The following is a 21870-nucleotide window of genomic DNA, read 5'->3' as shown; positions in this document are numbered from 1 at the left end:
AACCATTGGCACAACTAGAGACCAAATATTGGAGGTGCTGAAATTACTGAAAATAAAATTCAACGGTACATCACTGTAATTACAATAGATTATATGGATTTGAAAAAAAAACAGGAGTGCTACGATTGAACTCAGGGGTGCTAAAAATCCGTATGCGCTCGCCTAATTGGGCCTATGCTTAAAACTGTCTTTGATAAAAACCAGATGACGAATAACGCTCAAAAAAATCATTTATTGCTTTTATTCGCAAGAAAGTATATTGCAATGTAAAATTTTAATTTTGTACTGTCCAATGCCGCGTGTTCTCCATTTCTTCCCCATCCAATCGTTTCTAGAATAGAAATGAATAGTTTTATCGGTTATCTTCGGCTCATATAACATTAATTAATAATTGTGTGATATTTATGTTGGTATCATAATAAGTTCAATTCGCCGTGATAATATCCACGAACATTTATGTAAAACATGTATAAAACAATTAAAACAATCGTTGTAATAATCATGTTAAATACAAGTGGCTATGCTAATAAATCAATTCTTACCGATTTCGATCTCACTTATTTTACAGACAGACACATATAGCGAAACTGATTTCCATGCGTTCGATGAACACAATCAAGTTGGCCGACGTCTTTGTACGATAACACTACTACTTTAATAATTGCAGGAATTAGCTGCATAATATTATGTTAAAAAGTGCAATAACAATTTCACATAAGACCGTCGCTAAACGCGTTCAATCGAAATCGGTCAATTTAGCTACATTACATCCGATTAGTTATATTGTTCAGTAATTTATTGTGGTTCGAGTGCATATAAATATATTATCATATTATCAGTAGAGGCCCACAAAGCATCAATACGCCCGATTATCATGCACAGTACACGTGTACAGGAATATGAGCTCTGTGATATTAACGCAAAAGACCAATTTATATACATATACACGGTTATTATGCATATATTATACATATAAATTATACGGTATTTTGCACGTGCGATAAGTGAACTCGCTAATATACATCAATTATAATCTAATAACGATTTAATGTATTGGGTAATAATAATTAGAAATATAGAGCTGTTTTATTATTCTATTTCACGTTGGCAATTATATTATTATTGTTACTTCTATTTCTGTATTATATTTGCATAGGAATGCAAACCATACGTCTACTCGTATATGCGCTGGCCAATGGAAATCTCAATAGATAATTGGACTCTTAAATTAATAATAAATGATGTACATGAGTTTTTTTCAAAGTATTTAATATTATCATTCGAGCAAATTAATGTTATCAATTTAATTTATCTCATATGTCTATGGATAGATCTAATGTATATAAACTGCTTATAATAATAGAATATTGTTTAAAATAAAAAAATTAAAAATTAAAAACTGGTTCGTTATTTGTATTTTTAAGATTGTTGTACAATATATTTTATTACATATAATAGATGCATATGCATGTGTATATACTGGTATATATATGTATACATTAACATATCGATTAATTAATCGACGAGATCAATGTATTTTTATATCTGTTACATCGCCCGGACGCGGTTTTAAATCGCCGTGATTAATCACTTAAAATTAAACAGTCTATTTGAGATCATTCACACTAGGTACGAAAATCAAGCTTATAAAATCCACCGTCGTCCACGGTTAATCGCGCGTGTTCAATTTCGATGAAGGCGGATAAAATTAAACCCGTTGTTTTGACTGGGTCTATTCGCGGCGCTTAACCATTAGGTTGGTGTTAACGCCATAAAGTTTTTAAACGTTTCACATCATAATGCTAACCTCGGTAGTGCTACACTAAGCAAACATATGTGTTGCAGACTTGGTGCCCGTTTTTATAACACGATAATTTCGGTTTCAGAATCGTACCGTCAAAGTTGAGCACAACGTGGAAGACGTGTGTAACACGTAGGTACCGTTACAAAGTTCGATGTATATCATTCTCGTGTGAAACCCGTATCACCAATATCCCGTTTCGGACACGATCGTCACTAAAACCTAAAAGATCTCAACGTTCTGCCGGCTTTCCCTAATCGATTTACTTCGATAAGAATACAGAGTTCAGAACATGTACATATACACGTATATCAACAATCGCGGCGCAATGCTTATCATATAATATATTAAGTTCTAATAATAGGTAATACTGGCTCGCGCACACTTGCTCGGTGCTTGCGCACGAATATACACGCATGCAACGAACGCGTACACTCGCAGCACACAATACGATAATAATAATGGGATAAATAGAGGGTGATACGGCGAGCAAACGGAAAGCCGACTAGGCCGGTCATGTGCGACCGTCAGTCAGTTTGTTAATGGCTCAGGACCGGTTAACATCTACAAACCGACAGTGTTGTCCGATACCTCGGCGATTCTAGATCTCAACTAGAATAATTATCCCACGGATTACAGGTAATAATATATTTTTAACAATTAATTAACAGGCCCTAAATTATAGGTTTATTTAATTTTTATTTTTATTTAAACTTTTCTCGTAACGTTTATACCGCTGCGCAAACATCGACCGCGATCTTAACCACTACGTAATTCATCTCGCACGAGGGTGCGTACACTTTAAATGGTTAATAATTTTTATTTGTATACGTCAAGTTGTTTATTAAAATAATATGTGTATAATAAGAGCCCAAAACTATAACATGCATCTGCGCGTTTATAAATAATATGTCGGAGTCGTTCGAAATATCTACGATTAATTATTGCTTATTATTTTGCATGTTTGTCGGGTAGAAGCGTATTTAAGTGTTCATAGAGTACCTGTTATCATTAAACACATTATTGGATAAAACTAAAATTTCTGTAAAGAAAATGTTTGAATTTCATTTTATTGTAAAGTATTTAAACGAAAAATATTTATGTTCTTATCAATGAAGTACATTGTACAAATACAATATCTGCAATGTTAATTTGAAAAGAATAAAAATGTCTTCTAAAACCGGTTGATAATGATTTTTTTTTTAAGTTCCAAAATTGATTTTTGGTCATAACGTGTTATTTTATGGATTAATCAACGTACAAATATAAATGGAGAGAGAAAGAGTAATAAAAGAGACGATACAATCTTGAAAATATTGAAGAAAAAACCACTTAAGTATACGCATAATATTAAGTCTGTAATGCATTTTACATATTAAGTAATTTTTAGTGTGCATTTTGTATCGCAAATTTACATTTGATACAGGTCTAATGCTTAAGTAATTTCGAAATGTATACAAATCTAACATATAATAATTTTAGCTATAAATCATTAAGAGTTCAACTGATACGGAGAGTCTTGCTAGTTGCCGACTCTCTAATTTATTGAATAAATACATAATTAAAATCTAATACATCAACCGTTTTGGGTACTTTATCCAATTATGTAGAACGAATTTGTTAAAACTACATGGAAGTGTTGTTAGTCTTATCTTGGTATGTACGTTACTGAGTTTTGCAAAAAAAAATACTATTATTAAAGTTCTTCACACAAATAATTATATTATTATAAATCATCATTATACGTTTTTCGTAATTGTTTATTTACTGGATTGATATTAATATTTTGATAAACTTTTAACTATATCCAGTAATTCAACGTTTTGGTACACACCCGATTGTAAAAGAAAACGTTACACAAGTTTTTATTATCGTTTTGAATTATAATAATTATTAGACAGTTTACACTGATCGTGCTGTTAATATTATTCATCAAAATAATTTTGCAGACATTTTTTTCATGTAAATTACAATAAAATAGTGCTTATAAGACAACATCACGATGACACGATACTATGATTTATTATATTTCGGTAATATGAGTATAAGTTTTTTCTTTTTATTACAGTCTGTTTTCCTTATCGATATAATAGTTTTTATCGATCTTATTTATTATATATAATTTTTAGAAAAATGTTTCCGTTTAATTGCAAAAAATTTCAACAGTATAACATGTTTTTATTGGACTTTTTTTTTACTATCTAGATAATAATATCTAGTTTGTCTTTATATTTGATTATTAACCGTACGGGAATTCAGCATAAAGTCATTGTATAGATATATATAAATACAAATGTTTAAAAAAATATCTTATGGCCTTCGTCTACCTCATTTTTGCAAGTAATGAAGCGTTTATTGGCGCATTCTTCAGAATAAAAAAAAAAAAATACCGTCGCTCAGACTACGTATATATATATAATCTTATCTTTTGGCCATCAGGTCACTTAAAAGGGGTCCATGACATCTTTAAAACTTCGTAAAAGTAATTTATTTCATTGTTGTTAAAAAATTGAATACAGTAGTTTCAATAAAACAAATTTATTTATCAAAAATATAACCTCTGCAGTATTTTTTTGATATCTTGTTGAGAGTAATACATTATTACCTATTATTTTTATTATTATTATTATTTAATTAAATTATTGTTTTAACCTATCGCACCATAGTCCACCGCATTATACCGAGTATAATTTATTTATTTGTTTATTTACTCATTTTTTTATTATTCATAATAAATTGTATGATTTAAACGTTTATCGCGAAACGTGAAAAATGATTAGTTAAAACTCAATAAAAGTAATTGGATAGAAATTAGTAAATGGCCAACAATTAAGTTTTAATATATATTGATTTAGTTAATAAAATAATTTTACACATATGAATAATAAATCAATATCAAAATTGAAAATAAAAATAAAAATAAATTTTCATCGAATAACATACATCAATGAATCATTTGATTCTTGAGATGTCTTAAATATAATATCGCATATGTAATAGCATAAAAGAAATCAAATCTTTATTTTATATAAAATTTCATTGCTATAGTTAAATATAATTTATGTAAAATACATAACTTATTGACTAATTATGATTATCTCAATTTTATTATCTTTAGCTAATTATAAATTATGCACGGTTGTAAGCGCTTGTGTGTGGATATTTTCTAAATAAATGATGTCTTCAAGTGTAATTTAATATTTCAATTTTGCTTACTGTTTCTTTTGTCTCAGATTTATGCTTTCAAATTTGTATTTTTTGTTTTTTTAAATTAACTCATGCTTACACAATCATGCATTTTACATTCAACCTACTTATTTTCAAACGAATTAAAATAAATAATGTTTCGTTTTGTTAAAATCATTTTTTAAATTATAAGATGAACGACAATACAAATTATAAAATTATAATTAAGCTAAACAACTCTAATTGCAATAAGTAAAGAGTTTATCACGAATATAAATAAAATCTTAGTAAAAATTACCATAATGATTACTTGTATAATAATAATGTATTGTAAGCATTAAGTAAAACATATTTTAAACAAACATTAAAAATAATTTTAATAATATTTTTGAAGTTTAACAAAACTCTGGACAGTGCTTAGATATGAAATTAGGGGGGAGGGGATTTGTTTGTATACTATAGGCGGCTAAATAGGTCAGAACAGGCCTGAATATACATATAACAGATGTACATTCAATATACATAATAGGTGTCTCAATTTAATTATACTTGGAGACCAGTAATTATTTTCTACTATATTTATAAAATGTTGAACTGATAATACAAAATATAGATATAACAAACTTAATAGTGTTTCCTCTAAGCTTGAACTCCAACTTTTAGCACCAATTCAAATAATACACTATACTCATATTACCAGCATTGATAATAGAATATAACTACGAGTATGTTATATTATACGATATTAGTAATTTAATCTTCAGTAATTCCTTTATTTCTAACCTTTAAATACTGTAATTAATAGGCTATACATTTAATTTAAATAGTATTAATTCATTATTTAATTTACGTAAGATTAAATAGTGAGAATTCGACAACAGAGAAACATTAAAAATTGACCACATTTCGTTCACAACTTGAAGTGAAAATTAAAATATAACAGGTTTTTTATAAGAAAAATGTCAAAATCAATAAACGCATTTTGTTCAATTTAGCCATCAAACACCGTTATGGTATTTATTAGGAAAAAAATATTATGAAACATGTTTTGGAAATTTGAACAAATGTGCTCATTTTCAAGAAGTAATAACAAATAAAATAATAATATTATTTTTAGATTAAATATTATTATTTTAATGAATTGTATTTTAAATGGAAATCGTTTGCATCGCTTTTGATCATAAAAAATTTAGCACCAACTACAGTGCTCAAATTGGATATGCTATAAGGTCGCGGTTATGCGTCTAAAATTTTTCAAGTTAAACATATCATTTTTAGTTTAACTATATTTTATTTTTTTATTTTTTTAATTCTATCTATAAACGTTTAACTAAATTAATTTTAAGATTTACTTAGGTTTAATTTAGGTGTTAATTATTAACATCAAATTATTATTATTATTATGATGTTATGTTGAAAATATAAAAATTTATAAATCGAGTTTACACTTTTTTTTTTTTAAACTATGATAAACAAAATTCGAAGGTGGATTTGACCAGGACGCATTCAGCAAATTCCTTTGCAACTAATCATAATCTAATAATTGGATATGTTGACAATTACAGGTGTTTAACCGCATATTTTTTGTTAGTACCCATTTTAGAATATCAATGAATATAGGGTTATAGTTGTATTTAATAAAATATCGTGTTGCATTTTAAAAATTATACAGTTATATGTAAAAATAATGGAAGTACCAAGAACGAATTTGCATTCAGTTCAAGTTTATCAATTTATTTTTGTTCTAAACTGCTACATAACCTACATTTTTCAATAATAATAAATATCAAAGCTTAGATACCTTCCACATTTAACCAAATCTTCCTAAACTACACATTATACAGTTATTACTTTATACTATATTGTACCATATATTTTTACAGAAAAACCATGACTTTCATGGTAATGATTTCTACGAGAAACTATATATTTTAAAAGTAAAAAAAAAACAATTACTTTCTTAGTAAAAAATAATAAATTTAAACTCATTTCACTTAATTTTAACACCAGAAGTAAATTACATAATATTATCATTCCTTATGTACATACATCCACTCAATATTCTTTTCTATTTACGGGTCCATATATTTATAAAAATCTACCTTGTGAAATACGTAATTATACAAATTATATTATATTTAAACCAAATTTTTCAAATTGGTTACTAAAAAAAAATTGCTGATTTTATACTTATATTGTAAATCTCAGCTATTTTATAGTTTTGGTCATCATTTTATCACATATTTTATTACATAATATGAAAAAACACTGTACTGTACTGTACTTAGAACATAGCGACAGTGGACATTTGGAGTTAAAATTAAAAAAAGATACTAACAACTATAATAACAATTAAATTCTAAAAAAAATAATATATATTTAAAAAAAATTTTTTTTTCGATATTTGCTTAAATCGTACCGATTTTAACGTGTTATTGAAGAATACAGCTTTAAGCGAATTTATCAAAACTAGACTCATTCATTGATGTGAATTAATTGGTAATTTTTTTACTGATATTATTTTATACAAAATTTATCTTCAAGTATCATGTTTCGAAATTAAACTTCTTTTTACAATATTTATACACATTTCAATCGCTTTTATTTAAATACAGTTGAAGTACAAATCATAAAGTTTTCATTACAATGAAAGCTTAAATTAGTGTCATAAATTTATAAGGATCATCAAAACATTTACTATTAAAAAAGTGATAAACGTTACTAATTTTTTCTCCTAAGTACATTGTATAATGACCGCAATAACTACCTACATTTTGCATGTATTTAATTTCTTTTAATTATAACATCTAAGAAGTACGTACCAGCTTCAATAAATTGTACAAACGTGTATTTTTTAAATTCGTACGCTCGTATAGTTAAAGCCACATTATGCTTCGTAGAGACCACGGCAATACGCGCTAGTCACGTATTCGTTAATAAACAGTTCAAGGATAGAAATAATCAACGTTGACGGGCTTAGTGATACATCATTTTGCAGCAGAGATGTTAATAATTTTTGAATTTTACAAATAACGTTCGAGATTTTGTACAAAATATACATATTATCATTTGCATTGACGTGATCGAGTACGATTTATGTTTGTTACGTAGGATTATAAATTAGATAGTTTTGCAAATCTTGCAGCTATTCGTTCCCAGAGTCGAGTATCATTCGTTCGTCTCACATCGCATAATCATAATGTAGTCATAATTGTTTACTGTAATAATTTAAAAAAATCGATTACGACCAATTATGCTATTCACTCAATTAGCAGACCAAAAAATATGTGGTAATGATCGTTCAGAAGAAATACAATTTCTTATCGAAAGATTATACTTGAGAAAAAAAACTATCCTCTTTCGCAGAAATATTTGTTGTCAATGCCTATATTTATTATATTATTGGCGTCTTGGCAAGTTAAAAAAAAACATACGTCATTAATACTCACAGTCAAATCATAAAGTATACTAAATTTCTAGTTTTTAACACAAACACTTTAATAAAAAAAAAAAAATTAAAAAAAATTAAGACTAAATTAGAATAATAATAAAGTATTCTGATGAATGTAATATTGTGATGCATTTATATAAAGTATTCTGCTACCATTACTGTTTGTTGAATGTAAGATTGGCAAAACTCTAATATAGTAGGTATCTCATGACATTTAACAATAAAGTAATATAATATAATATGTTAAACATAAGTATATTAAAATATTAAATATATTGATACAATATGTTAAACTTAGCGAGAGGAACAAATATTTTTTTTCTTGACTTGAAAATCAATGTTTTTTCATATTCGTTTTTATTGTAGTTGATCGATTTATTTCCCTTGCATAATTTTGTCGAATTCTTTAAATTTATGTTTGTTGAATAATTAGTAATTTTATAAACTGATCGAATATTCGTAAAATGCATATAATTCAAACGCGAAGATTTTTAAAGAAGAATATTTTAATATTGCCCCCAAAAAATATCAAATTTATATAATCAAAACAAAATATCAAATTCTATTATAATCCACACAAAATAATATTATGATAATCTACCTTTCTGTTTACCATGGTCTACCTTAATAATATGTACATTCTACGCTTGAATATAATTTAAAATGGTAAAATTGCATGACGAGTAAATTAAGTGCTATACGCCCACAAAATATAACATCCCAGAATGTAATTTTATTTTATTAATTACACAACTTTTGAACACTTTTATTTTTATTCTGGCGGACAATATTGTACCAGTGGTTAGGTGATCGTATCTTGTCGTAACATTTGCAGAAAAACCGTATTATGATTTTTTTGTGAATCTTGAATATTAATGTAGTTAAAAATTAAACCATTATCTCACGTTTGTAATTAAAATGTTTTTTTCTGTTGAATTATGCGGCTCCTATTCTTTGACCGGAGTTTTGACCCCGCGACACTGTGTTCACTATTGACCGGTAAATGATAACTATTATAGATGTGTAGTGTTTTGTTTCCGTCTTACGCCTTATCGCCAGAAGAAAACAAAAAAGGCTTATTTTTCACATGTAATAAATGTAAAAATAACCGATGATTGAGCGGGCGTGTGCGTTTAGGTATTATTAATCGTATACAAACGATCAAGCAAACCATTTTAATCGGTCCACTTCGGGATTCGACAAATATTGAATAATAATAAAGTTAAATTATTGTTTTCTCAGGTTATTAATGGGATCAATATTTTTACAATAAAATAATTATTGTTGTTGTTGCTGTTTATTTATTTAGTTTTTCATTGGCGTATATAACATAATATTATAATAAAATGCACATAATAATTTATAAAATTCCTAACCGTAGTATCCGGTCAAAATTTAGTAGTCCGTGGGCGCATCACGGTTATAAATATAACTTGCTTATGTTACAAAATTTCGATGCACATTTTTAACAAGGTCGACATATGCATTATCTTAAAAACATAATCTAGTTGAATACGAGATTCTTTAAACATAATCACGCAAAACAATAACAACAAACAGTTGTTGTTAATTGTTTTCAAAATGAACTTTTCCTTTTTATAATAACAAAGTAAACATCACTTCTACTTTAATAAGATAATAACTATGGTTTTCTTCGGAAGTGGACTCACTTTAACCCGAATTATTCCATAGCGCAAAAACTTCTTTGGCTCGAATAACAGACGTTTCGGCTACGACTCAATTAGGATTTTAGTCTGTAAAACTCGAACATAAAAGTTAAACAAATCCTTTCAACTTAAATTGTATACGTATATGAGGTTAGATTTGAGGAATTTTAGCAATACTTTATTTTAGTCTTTTAAATATGAATTTTTTTTTTTTTGTTACCGAACTTGCCTCAAATGTTCGAATAATATCTTTTTAAATCGAAAATTAAACTATTTTAGGTGTTTATAATGATACTTCAAGGAAATATACATTTATGACGTGTACTTATGTACATGTATACAGTGAATATATATATATGTACTTACTTGGGATGTATTCGCATATCCTGTTTGTTTTAATAAAATAAAAAGTATTTGGTTTAACGTTTATAATATTTTTTAACTGATCTTGCAATCGAATCAAATCTGTTTTCAAATAACCAGAAAAGATTTATTTTCTCATCCGTTGAGATTTTAATTATAATAATTAAACTTAATTATAATACATTAGATTTATTAAGACAAACATTTTCGCAACTGATTGTACCGCAAAATATGATGATACGCCAGTGTCCTTTGATCTTGTACAGTCACCAATGGCCAACAACAAGTGATATGTACAGTAGTCACGGAATTGCGTTCAAAGTACAGTCACGTGCTTATAGTATACGTGGAATCAGCTGGGCGTGCGCGTTTTGTTGTAAATCCAATACAGAGAAATATACGAGTATACGATGAACGGATTACCCGGTATTAGGTTTCGGACATTATTGGCAAGGAGGATTTACATTCCCGTTTGTATTCGGATCCGTTTTGTAAACCTTAACACCAGGGGCGGCTTCAGGGGGGCCCTAGGGGCTGCCACCCTCAAACCCGTACCGTATTTATAAAAAAATTAATATTATTATATTAACAAAAAATGAATATTATAATATGGAAAATTATACAAAACGTACAATTATGTAGATAGAGCCATAGAGGTATGACGGTGTAACTGCTATCTATATTATGAAAAACCAATAAGGTTAGTATAAATAAATTCGGTATAAATATACTATATTAATATAAAATAGACTATAGTATGATACTATGATATTATTATTTTATAATGTTCAAAACATGAATTGTGTAGCACACATTTCTGTACGGACTTAATTGTTGTTTTCTTTTTGTTATAAGATTTTGTAAAATTATAACTCCCCCCCCCCCCCCCCATAACCAAGGCTCTACCTAACATTAAAACGTTGTTACATTAAATAAATATGTACATGGAAAAAATGGAGTACATATAACACATCATTAATTATTGTTAGATATATATGTGTTTATGAGGAAAAATTAATTTTGATAATGTAATTTACATAATTTCGGTAATGTTAGCAGTCATTGGCCTATCGAAAAATATAATTTATAATAATTGGAGCCGAAATCAATATCTCTCGATTTTGAGTTTTTAAATCGAATTGTATAACGTCTCTATGTATATATTTATATTAAAACATTATACAAAATTTGTAAAAAACGTAATTTAATATACGTTCAAAAATATATAAGAAATTCAACTGGTGTAAATGTATTTCATTTTTATTTATTTGTTAATACAAAATATTACATATGAATATAACATAATATGGTATATAATGGGCCCAACTGAGCAAGCTCATGTGGAGTCCCATGAGTCTTAACTACATCAAACCACAAGTTTTATTATGATATACATTTATTAATTCGAATTCAAATTATTTTAAATATTAACTTAAGATACATACTATTATAAAATGATAAGATATTGATAATGAGAACTTTACAATTTAGGCGAATGATTTAAAGTTAGTTATAGAAGTCACTCTGTTAATTTAAATTTTATTATAACATAATTTGAATAACTTCGTTATTCACATAGAAGGTCATAGTAAATATTGGGTTCAATAGGTAAATAATATATTTTATATATAGAAAAGGTTATTGAGTAGTGAATTTATGTACATTAACATTTCTATTTCGTCAGTCGCTACAAATGGATCCGGACTCATTATGTAAGCAGGGCCGTGCCTAGGGGGGTGCGAGAAGTACGTGTGCACCGGGCGCTATGAACTCTAGGGCGCCAAAAGCTTTTTCATAATCTAAGTAATATTACTGAAAGTTAACTATGTTATTTAACTCGAAATATTTAACACGTTTAACGCCATGGTATCGACACGTAGTCGATATTATTAACATTGTCTTGATCGGCGGTGTTGATAGTTTATTTTTAGTATTGGTATTTATTTTTACTCCAAAATCGGGGAGATAATAAATTACCAATAATATACCATTTATATTCTAATATTATTGTTTCTTAATATAATTAATTTAATAACATTAATAACATAAACAAACATCGAGTTGTACGATTTTATTTTGAACCCGTTTATGATAGTGTTCACATCATAGTTCATGAACACAGAAGTTGCAAAGATACCTAATTATTTTTCATCAGCAATTATTTAAAAACGTAAGTAATTTTTTGTGCAATCGAATAAATGTAATTCGTAAATAAATTATACCGGTTTAGAATGATAAGTTGTTATCTACATGTTTTGTTCTACATATAAAGTTATTTTTTTTATTTACAAAGCTTTTAGAAATACTATTAAACTCGACAATTATAATCAAATACATCGATTAATTAATACAATAAATAAAACATATGAAATAAAAATATTAAAATAATAAAAGATTATATACAGAAACCAGCCTCGTGAATGAAGGAAATAATTAGAATGAGAACAGATTTTGAAATTTAGAACTCTGAAAGTATTAAATGGGTTATTGAGAAACTAATAAGGATATGGCATTTGGTAGAGAAGGACAATCATAGATAATAAAACAGAGAATACAGATTTTTTTCTTCTAAATGGAGTGTGTAGAGAAGGAAACAGTGGTGCAACTTGATGATAAGGAGCCCATGTGAATATTTCCAGACTTATGTTATTATTTATTGTTAAATTATGTTATTAAAACAAATAATATAATATGTATACATTACAGATTATAATAGGAATATTGTAAGGGGCAAAGGTGATATCAGAAGATATCTCGAGGCCCCACAAAACCGGGAGTCTGTGAATTGTACACCTAATACTCCCGATAATTGCATTACTGGAAGGGAATCATTACGATTTAATTTGCAAGCAAGAATTGGAAGTGAAAAAAAAAGCTCGTACCTAATTATTTTGCTAATATTTCAATTGCTCTCCGAATCATTTTGACGATTTCAGTTACTTCTGCAAGTGCTGAGAGATCATTCTCAAAACCAAAGCTTATAAAAACATAATTGAGAAATACAATAACGCAAAACAGATTATCTGGAGTAGCAATGTTATCCATAGAAAATAAAATGGCTTCAAAACTCAACTTCGACTCAATAATTGATAATTTTGCAGCTAAAAAATCTAGGAAAAAAATGTTTTCATGATCAATCATATTTTATTCTTAATGTATATGTATATTGGAAAACTGAAGGCCAAGTGGCAAGGCCAAGTATCAGTAACGCCTAGGACAATAATTGAAGATGAAAAAAAAATCAGGGTGTGCAAGTGCACACCCTGCTCCCCCCAAATGGCGCCTCTGTATACTATAATAAACAAATATAGATAAATATATAAAGCTAACAGCTATTAATATCTACGTGCGTAAAACGCGGCATATTGTCGTACTGTCGTACTGATTAGTCATTAATAGCGATAATATTATTATGTTATCTTGACCTGACACTGGTGGAGTGTGGGCTACAAGACATTTACAACGATAATAATAATATACTAAAAATAATGGTTTAGGTAGGTACTGCATTAAATTTAAATTATACTACAACACCCAATATATAAATTAAAATTCAACAGCTTAATATTTTTCATCATACAAAATACTAATGTTGAAATGTACATTTGATTAAAAAATATTATCAGTACAAAACTAAAAATATGTAATAATTTTAAATAAAATTTTGCCATCAAATATAAATGGGAATTGCAAGGCCCCTACAAGCGCGCATTAGCGCAACTAGGGGGAGCTTAGGGGGCTTAGCCCCCCCTTTTTTTTTTATTATTTAAAATTTAATGATAATTTAAGCATGGGATAGTGAGATACATACTAAATAATATGGCTATATGACGCAGAGAATTATTCAAAAGTAAATTGTATAAATATAAAATATTATTATAATAGTTTATTTTGTAATTCCTACAATCCTACATAATTAATAATAATATTTTTATCTAATAAATGTGACGGACGACAGTGGAATATTGCGGTTATGTCATATTTTATGTAAAACATACTACATAGAAGTAGGTACCTACATGATTTTTAATAATATAGGTTATAATATTTTATGATTGTTTTTATTTCAATTAATAATTATTGTTCTGTGTCTGCGGCAATGGTGGGTATGAGGGTCGAAGCCCCCCCCATGGCACACATTGACTAAATTTATTTGTAGAGCTTCAGCCCCCCCCCCAATATTTTTAGACCTAGTGGCGCCAATGCAAGCGCAAGGCCCTAGGCAAATGCCAGCACTGCCTACCCTTAACGATGGCCTGTTACGGGAAATCGCATGTAATAAATTCACTTTTACTTAGTGCTTTGTATATATTTTGTTTACAAATTGTTTTCTTTGAGATAAATAAGAATCAATTAGTTTTAGGGCAAATTTTTACCCCAAGGTTTTCTAGTTTTGATAATAATATATACCTAATGTCCGTCAGTGTCAAAAGCTTAAAGTGTCTGGCAGATCTAAATATATTGTAGCACATTTTTGATTATGATTTAGTGTAATGTAAATTAAAGCAGTTACTTTGACGATTGCTTGGTCGGTCCCTCTTTCTGATCTAAAGCCTATAGTTTATAAGTGCTTCAATTCGCGATGTGAATGAACAACAATAACGTTGTGTATCTAAGTGAAATTTCAAAGCTCCCCTACCCACTTCCCTCTGAAGGAAAAAAATTAAATATTTTTATCATCCTAAGAATAATATATTCATACAAATTGTACCAATGAAATATTATTATAACGAAGGTTACTTGTTTTGGACTTAACAAAGAAAGAAATAAATAATTTAGAATCTAGTTAATGATAATGGTTGATCGTGCTTAGTACTAGTTGATTGTAATGTATACCATAAAAATACCAATTTGGAGCACATTAATGAATCATGGGTTTTCGCTATCCAGTATACGAATATTTATCGTGTTTTACATAATTATAATTTATAAATAAAATAATTGTTGACAAATGTATCGAGCTCTAGAGCCAGGTCCACACCAAACGCGTCTCTGCGCGCAACGTTGCTGTAACATAGCTGCAACATTTTATCGTCTGCAACATTCTCGCGAGGACAGGCGTCTATACTGCGCGTAGAAATGTATGTTGTAACATGATCATATGTTTTCCGATTTTCGTCAATGTGTTTGTGCCGTTCAGAAAGTGCAATTGTCCGCTATTTCGTTTTCAATTTTTTTTATAAATTATCTTTGACTAGTAAAATTTCCGATCAAGTCGCTAGTACTGCGTTTATTGTTTTATATAGTCTACTTAAAAAAAAAAACAGAAAGTAAAAACCGTAAACGACGCCGATTTTGGGAGACTCCTGTTTTACAGATTAGACAAATTTATAGTGGTACACAATTATTAGCTGATTTTACACGTCATGACACGGGCCATTTTAAAAACTTTTGTCGTATGTCCTCTGTTGGATAACTCTGTCTTGATCCCAAAGATTTTCTGAATTGCAGCTCATGATTAATTAATAACCTTTCTTTTTATTTATTAATTATTTCTATTTATTTGTTATAATTATTATTAAAATAATACACAATTTCGTGTTCACCGTAGCAGCAACAATACAACACTGACAATTTCTCGTCCAAACCAGATAAGCAAAACGCGCCAAACACCGCGCATTTCCCATATCAACCCGAACAAACGCGCCACATGCTTGTTCGTGCCATACCAAAAACGCCGAACATGGTAGCAACGTTGCAAAACGTTTTGCGCATTTGGTGTGGACCCGGCTTAAGGTACAAGTCCACGGCCTCACAAAGAACCACATATTACCGTAGATCATCACAACAGTAACCCAATATCTGTTGTCTAACGATTATTGTTTTTTCGTTAGTGAACATTAACAGCGATTTCGCTTTATTTATTTATATTTATTTATTTCCGTGTTGTACTCGATTAAATATCTTAACGTTGATACTTGTTATGTCATTTTATGTTAATAGTAACAATTTTTAATTTTACTCAACAAAAAGTCAAAATCCATTTCTCTATTGTCATATAATCAAATAATGTGCTTTTTGATGTCACGAGAAAGGTTAAAAATTAATGATTGTTCCACGACATAGAAATATAATTGTCCGATTAACCATTAAACATTAAGGGTCAAGGCCCATGGGGGAAACAGAACCTTGGCTAGCTTATTGATCAATACCACCGAACAGTATCATAGGTACGTGATTCAATTGTATTCATTTTAATTACAGGTACATAATATTAGGGTATTAAAGTTTTGATATTTTAATCTGTAAATTAACATTATAATTATATTATATTAATATTATTATTACATTTTTATTATTATAATTGTTATTTCAAAATTATTATCATTATAATTCAAATTAATTTTTAGTTTTCCTAATGAATTTGGAACGTGTTGATTTCACTCCAAAATCCTTGAATCTTTGGATATGAGTTTTTTTTACACTTAATATATATTTAAGTATGGGTACTAAAAAGACACCTATAAACAGACATTTGTGAGAAAAATATATGTACGTTATTCTTCGTAGAGAGTAAATGTTGGTATACCGATATCACGTGGGTAATATTGTGTCATGTAGAAAACATATTGTATTTCATTCTGATATCTATATGTTTACAAGGTCCTTGTTCATATAATAATGGACTCAATGAAAAATTAAAATTGAATTTTTTTTCCGAGTCCGTATAATGATCAAAATGTTACATATTGTCATGTATAGTTTTGTTGTAATCAAACAGTGGGTATTATGAAATGATAGTATATGATATGTATATATATATATATATATATATAGTATATGATAATATGTCCATCAAACATCAATTTGGGGGTAAGCTTAAATGGAATATTCATCTCATCCCATGGCTTTACTGTATTTTCTCAAATTCAAATAAATATTCACCAAAAGTATATAATTGTGATTATTTTAATTTCGTTGCTACACTTTTACTAATTTGTGTGTGCATGATACGCGACATGTCCGATGCCATAACATTTTATGCGACGTGAATTTTATTATTGTCAAGACGAATCTCATATAATTTTCAGAGACCATCGCGCAGTAGTAGTATTAGTAGTAGTCGTCATTGGAGTGGTCATTGATCGAAAAAAGAACTCGAAAATAACAAACAAAATATTATTATTACATTAATCATTACGACCGCCGCCGCCGTCGCTGTCTGTATGCACGAGACTTACTGTCGCGCCTTTTTGCACGAGTACGCGGTGGCCTATTAAATACAGTGAAATTATTATTATTATTACCATTATTTGTGCAATTTAAAAATCATTAATACTCGTTTATCAAGAGAGGTCCGCGGTCACCGTCGACTGTACGAACGCGAATTTTCGTACGCGTACTCAATCAAACGATACGCACTGCACAATACATCAGTGCCTGTCATAACGAATTTCATATGCGAATCAAAGCCCTTGGATGGGCGTGCATTGACCACGCGCGAAACCATATTTCGGTTCACGATAATTCGTATTATGATATAGCGCTGTTAAATAGTATCCTGTCAAATAGACGAAAGGCGAGACGTTATTTTCGTCGAATCGTTTTAAATCACAAAGCGACAAACACCTCTCTCAAATCGGGTTCCATAAAAGTGCACTAGCCGGTTAGTTGCGTTCGCGTGGACGATCAACACGAGTGCGAAACCAATTTTAAAATAAAAAAAAAAAAAACCTAGGTTTATAGTTACTTAATTTAGTTGCTAACGTAACTCGTACCGCTACGGTTGTGCTTGTACGACACTTCAAAACGCTTATGCGTATACGGTGTATAATTTGCGCGGAGGACGGTGTTCTTCAATACGATTTTCTCTGCCTCCGATACTTTTAACGTGGAGCACACGTTACAACGGTGTGTAGTTTACGTCGTACCAAAGCGAATGTCACTAATCCCGCCAATACTAATTGTTTCAGTCGTTTGAAAACAAGTCAGATGTGAGAAATATGAGCGTCATAACGCACAGTGATGGATTCTCCTCTAGTCAGAGTACCATTTTTAGAATCAAGTTTAAACGTGTACGTTTGAATAGTGCTAATAAATATGTACTTGAAATTATATACGTCCGTTCATGTTGTAGGTGTATGTTATTTTTACTTTTATAAATCAATTATCTATTTGTACTTTGCAGTTTTGTAATGCATTTTTCCCCGAGTATAAATATTATATATATACTATTAAACGATTGAAATATGGTTGAATATCGAAGTTTTTACCACGAGACTAAGTAAAAAAAAAAAAAAAAATGCTATAAAATGTGTGATATAAAGTGGAATCTAAGTAAATGGTGTAACGTGTAAAATGTACATATCAGTAATTAATTCAAAATTAATAAAATCTGGTTATTTGTATTATTAATTTATAATATGATTTATTTTAACTAAAATGTATCTAAATTTAGTTTACTTGGCCGGAAGTTTCAATAGAAAAAATGTATAGCTAAGTACTAAGTTTATGTAATAGATAATGTAGGCCTCATTAAAATAAATAAAATTGTTTCCGGCCAAGTAAACTAAATTTAGATAAATTTTAGTTAAAATATATCGTATTATGAATTAATAATACAAATAACCAAATTTTATTAATTTTGAATTAATTACTGATACGTACATTTTACACGTTAGACCATTTACTTAGATTCCACTTTATATCACACATTTTATAGCACTTTTTTTTTTTTTGCGTTTTTTTACACAAAGTTGACGAAGTGTTTTTGTTGGGATATCATTAGTTTTTATAAATTATCATATTTAATAATATACTAGTATATTATTATACGTAATATTTTTTATTTTTTTTTTTTAATTATTCATTTTATTACTCTATCGGCAATACACTTACCTTTAATCAGAGACATTTTTAATTTACCAATTAATCTATTGGTACATTTTTCAATATTTCCATAAAATGGAAATAACTGTTTCGATTTTGGCTTTTTTCTTTTTACTGTTTTTTTTACTACTTCTTGTACTGTGTTAATACTGCACGGTTCGATAATAGTACTATTACTACTTTCAACCACATACTTGACTGAGTAGACTCCTTATATTTTTTATTTGCAAAGCTCGCGCCTTTTGAAGTTTAGTTACCATTTTTAATGTAGACAAAACACGAAAAGTCAAGCCGAATGCGAGACGAAAATTGTAATTAATGGCTACGTGGTGCACTATTATTAATTAATATATTAATAATAATAATAATAATAAAATGCTGGATGATAGGCGACTGGTGACTATTTGTGATGGGCATAATCGAGTTATTAGTAATCGATATATTGTTATAATCGAGTCATCACTCGAAATTTTCAATTGATATTAGTAATATTAGTTATTACTCAAATAGAAGTTGATCGATATATTTTCATAATCGATATATCAATCGAAATAATTACGTAAAATGTTCAATTAATATGATAACTTGGAATAATATAAGTTTGTTATTAGTCGGTAATCGTAATAGTCAAAATTATCAATAGAAATAAAAATGTGCATAAATCATTATCTCATTTTTTATTTTTTTTTTATTTAAACGTTAACCTGGCAAATTATCTTAGACATAAATAATAATAGTTACTAATAAATTTAACAATTGTAATTACTTAAATTTAAATTACTATTTAAAAAAATTATATAATCTAAATTTTTAGAAGTTAATCTGCTTTGACGGTCGTTAATTATTTGCCCCGTTTTTGAAAATACTCGTTCCGAATAGCATTTTTTTTTAAATTTTCCCATACTATTGAATGTTATTTACTACCCGGCCTCATTTTTAAATTTTAAAAATAAATAATTTTTAATAAATAGGTAAAGAACTAAAGACTAATGAACAATTAGTGAACAGTGTCGACTGTTAACGCGTGCTAGCGAGTACAAAATGAAACAATATTTATTTATATCAAATTATGACTAATATTATTCATTCAATTGTTTACGTTGTTCGGAGTTTTGGACTTAGTATTCTAAAAATAAAGTTTCGAATAAGGTACCCGAGTGACGAGTACTTGAGTTACTATAGTTCGAGTGAAAAGTCACTGGATTACATAATCGATTATTATTTTAACAATTGAGATATCTCGATTATTATCAACAATCGAGTAACTCGATTATTTTCACTCGATTATGCCCATCACTAAAATAAACTGTTGACGGTATACAATCCATCCATTGTATGATCAATATTTATTTTCAGTTTTAAACATAAATATTACCTAATATAGAAACATGTTTTGTAAGAGAAAAAATAAATAATTACATACATAAAATGGTCCTTTTAATCCAATATTTTCATCAAGCATACAATGACAAATGAACTATTTGTATAAATTATCTGTGTTCATCGACGATTTCGGGGTCGGCCGAGACGACGGCAACAACTGCAGATAATGTTACTCGTTAAACAAAAATAGTCTACACATAGTTATTCTGGAAAAATATATTTTTAGATTCTGATTAATGTTTTTTTTATTAATTAATTTTTTTTTTTATGATTTGCCATTGTCTCTTTACGCGGTTGTGTAACGTAGGGTATCTATACAGATTATGTTATCATTAATATTCTAAGAGCAAAGTTCAGACATTATCGCTCGAATGTCAACATGTACCATAGTATAACAAAGGAGTTATATCACAATTCCAAGGGTACATTTTAATAGCACACAACACCCAACATTCGTTACGCATAACTCTTATGCGTACTGCTGCCGCTATCGCGGAACCGATGGATTAGTACGTAAGTACGAGTATATCGAGGCAGATCGGCACCGGTGTTACTCTGCTTTGATAAATATCGGGTTAGATAAACTAAGCGATTGAACATTAAACAGGGCGAATTTCTTCCTGTATGGCCGTGAATCAAAGAATTTATTCGGAACGGGAGACGAGAAAACGTGGCTCATTTCGTAACGCCAAACCTTGGAGAAAGACTTTTCGTCAAAATACAGTAGATTTGAGCAGTGATCAACTTTAAAAATTGAACGTATATATTAATATAATAATAAATATATTTTCGTTATATGAACGACATCTGTTATCTAAGCATTCCTCAGCATATCTATATCAACTGTTCGTTGCGGGTAATTTTCCCAGAGGTGGTTTGAACGTTTTTACATTTTACCGGGGCAAATTATAGTTTCGCTCGATTTATATTATGACTGCTTTAACATTAAATTGTTAATTAGGAATCGTTAAAAATAGAGATGTTCCGAGTAGAAAATCTGGTATTAAGCCGGGTACCGAGTACTGGCCAAGTAAAATTGTTTATACTAACCGGGTATCGAGTATTGGCCGAGTAAAAATTTTAATACTAACCGGGTATCGAGTATTGGCCGAGTAAAAATTTTAACACATACCAGGTTATCGAGTATAGGTCGAGTAGAAATGTAAATACAAAATAGGTATTTTACTAGT

At 28.9% G+C, this 21870-nt stretch overlaps 1 protein-coding gene across 1 annotated transcript in view; it reads left to right on the top strand.

The window, feature by feature from the left end:
• Positions 1 to 2277: 2277 nt before the first annotated feature.
• LOC112692379 overlaps positions 2278 to 21870 on the top strand; it is a 29083-nt gene continuing 9490 nt past the window's right edge. The window contains exon 1 of the mRNA XM_025567036.1: positions 2278 to 2440. The gene's annotated coding sequence lies outside the window, so the exon portion shown is untranslated. The remainder of the gene's footprint in view (positions 2441 to 21870) is intronic.

This window comes from Sipha flava, unplaced genomic scaffold (assembly GCF_003268045.1).
Source record: "Sipha flava isolate LNK unplaced genomic scaffold, YSA_version1 73_pilon_pilon, whole genome shotgun sequence".
Lineage (NCBI taxonomy): Eukaryota > Metazoa > Arthropoda > Insecta > Hemiptera > Aphididae > Sipha > Sipha flava.
Note: the sequence above shows the minus strand (reverse complement) of the source record. Positions and strands in the feature narration are given on the sequence as shown.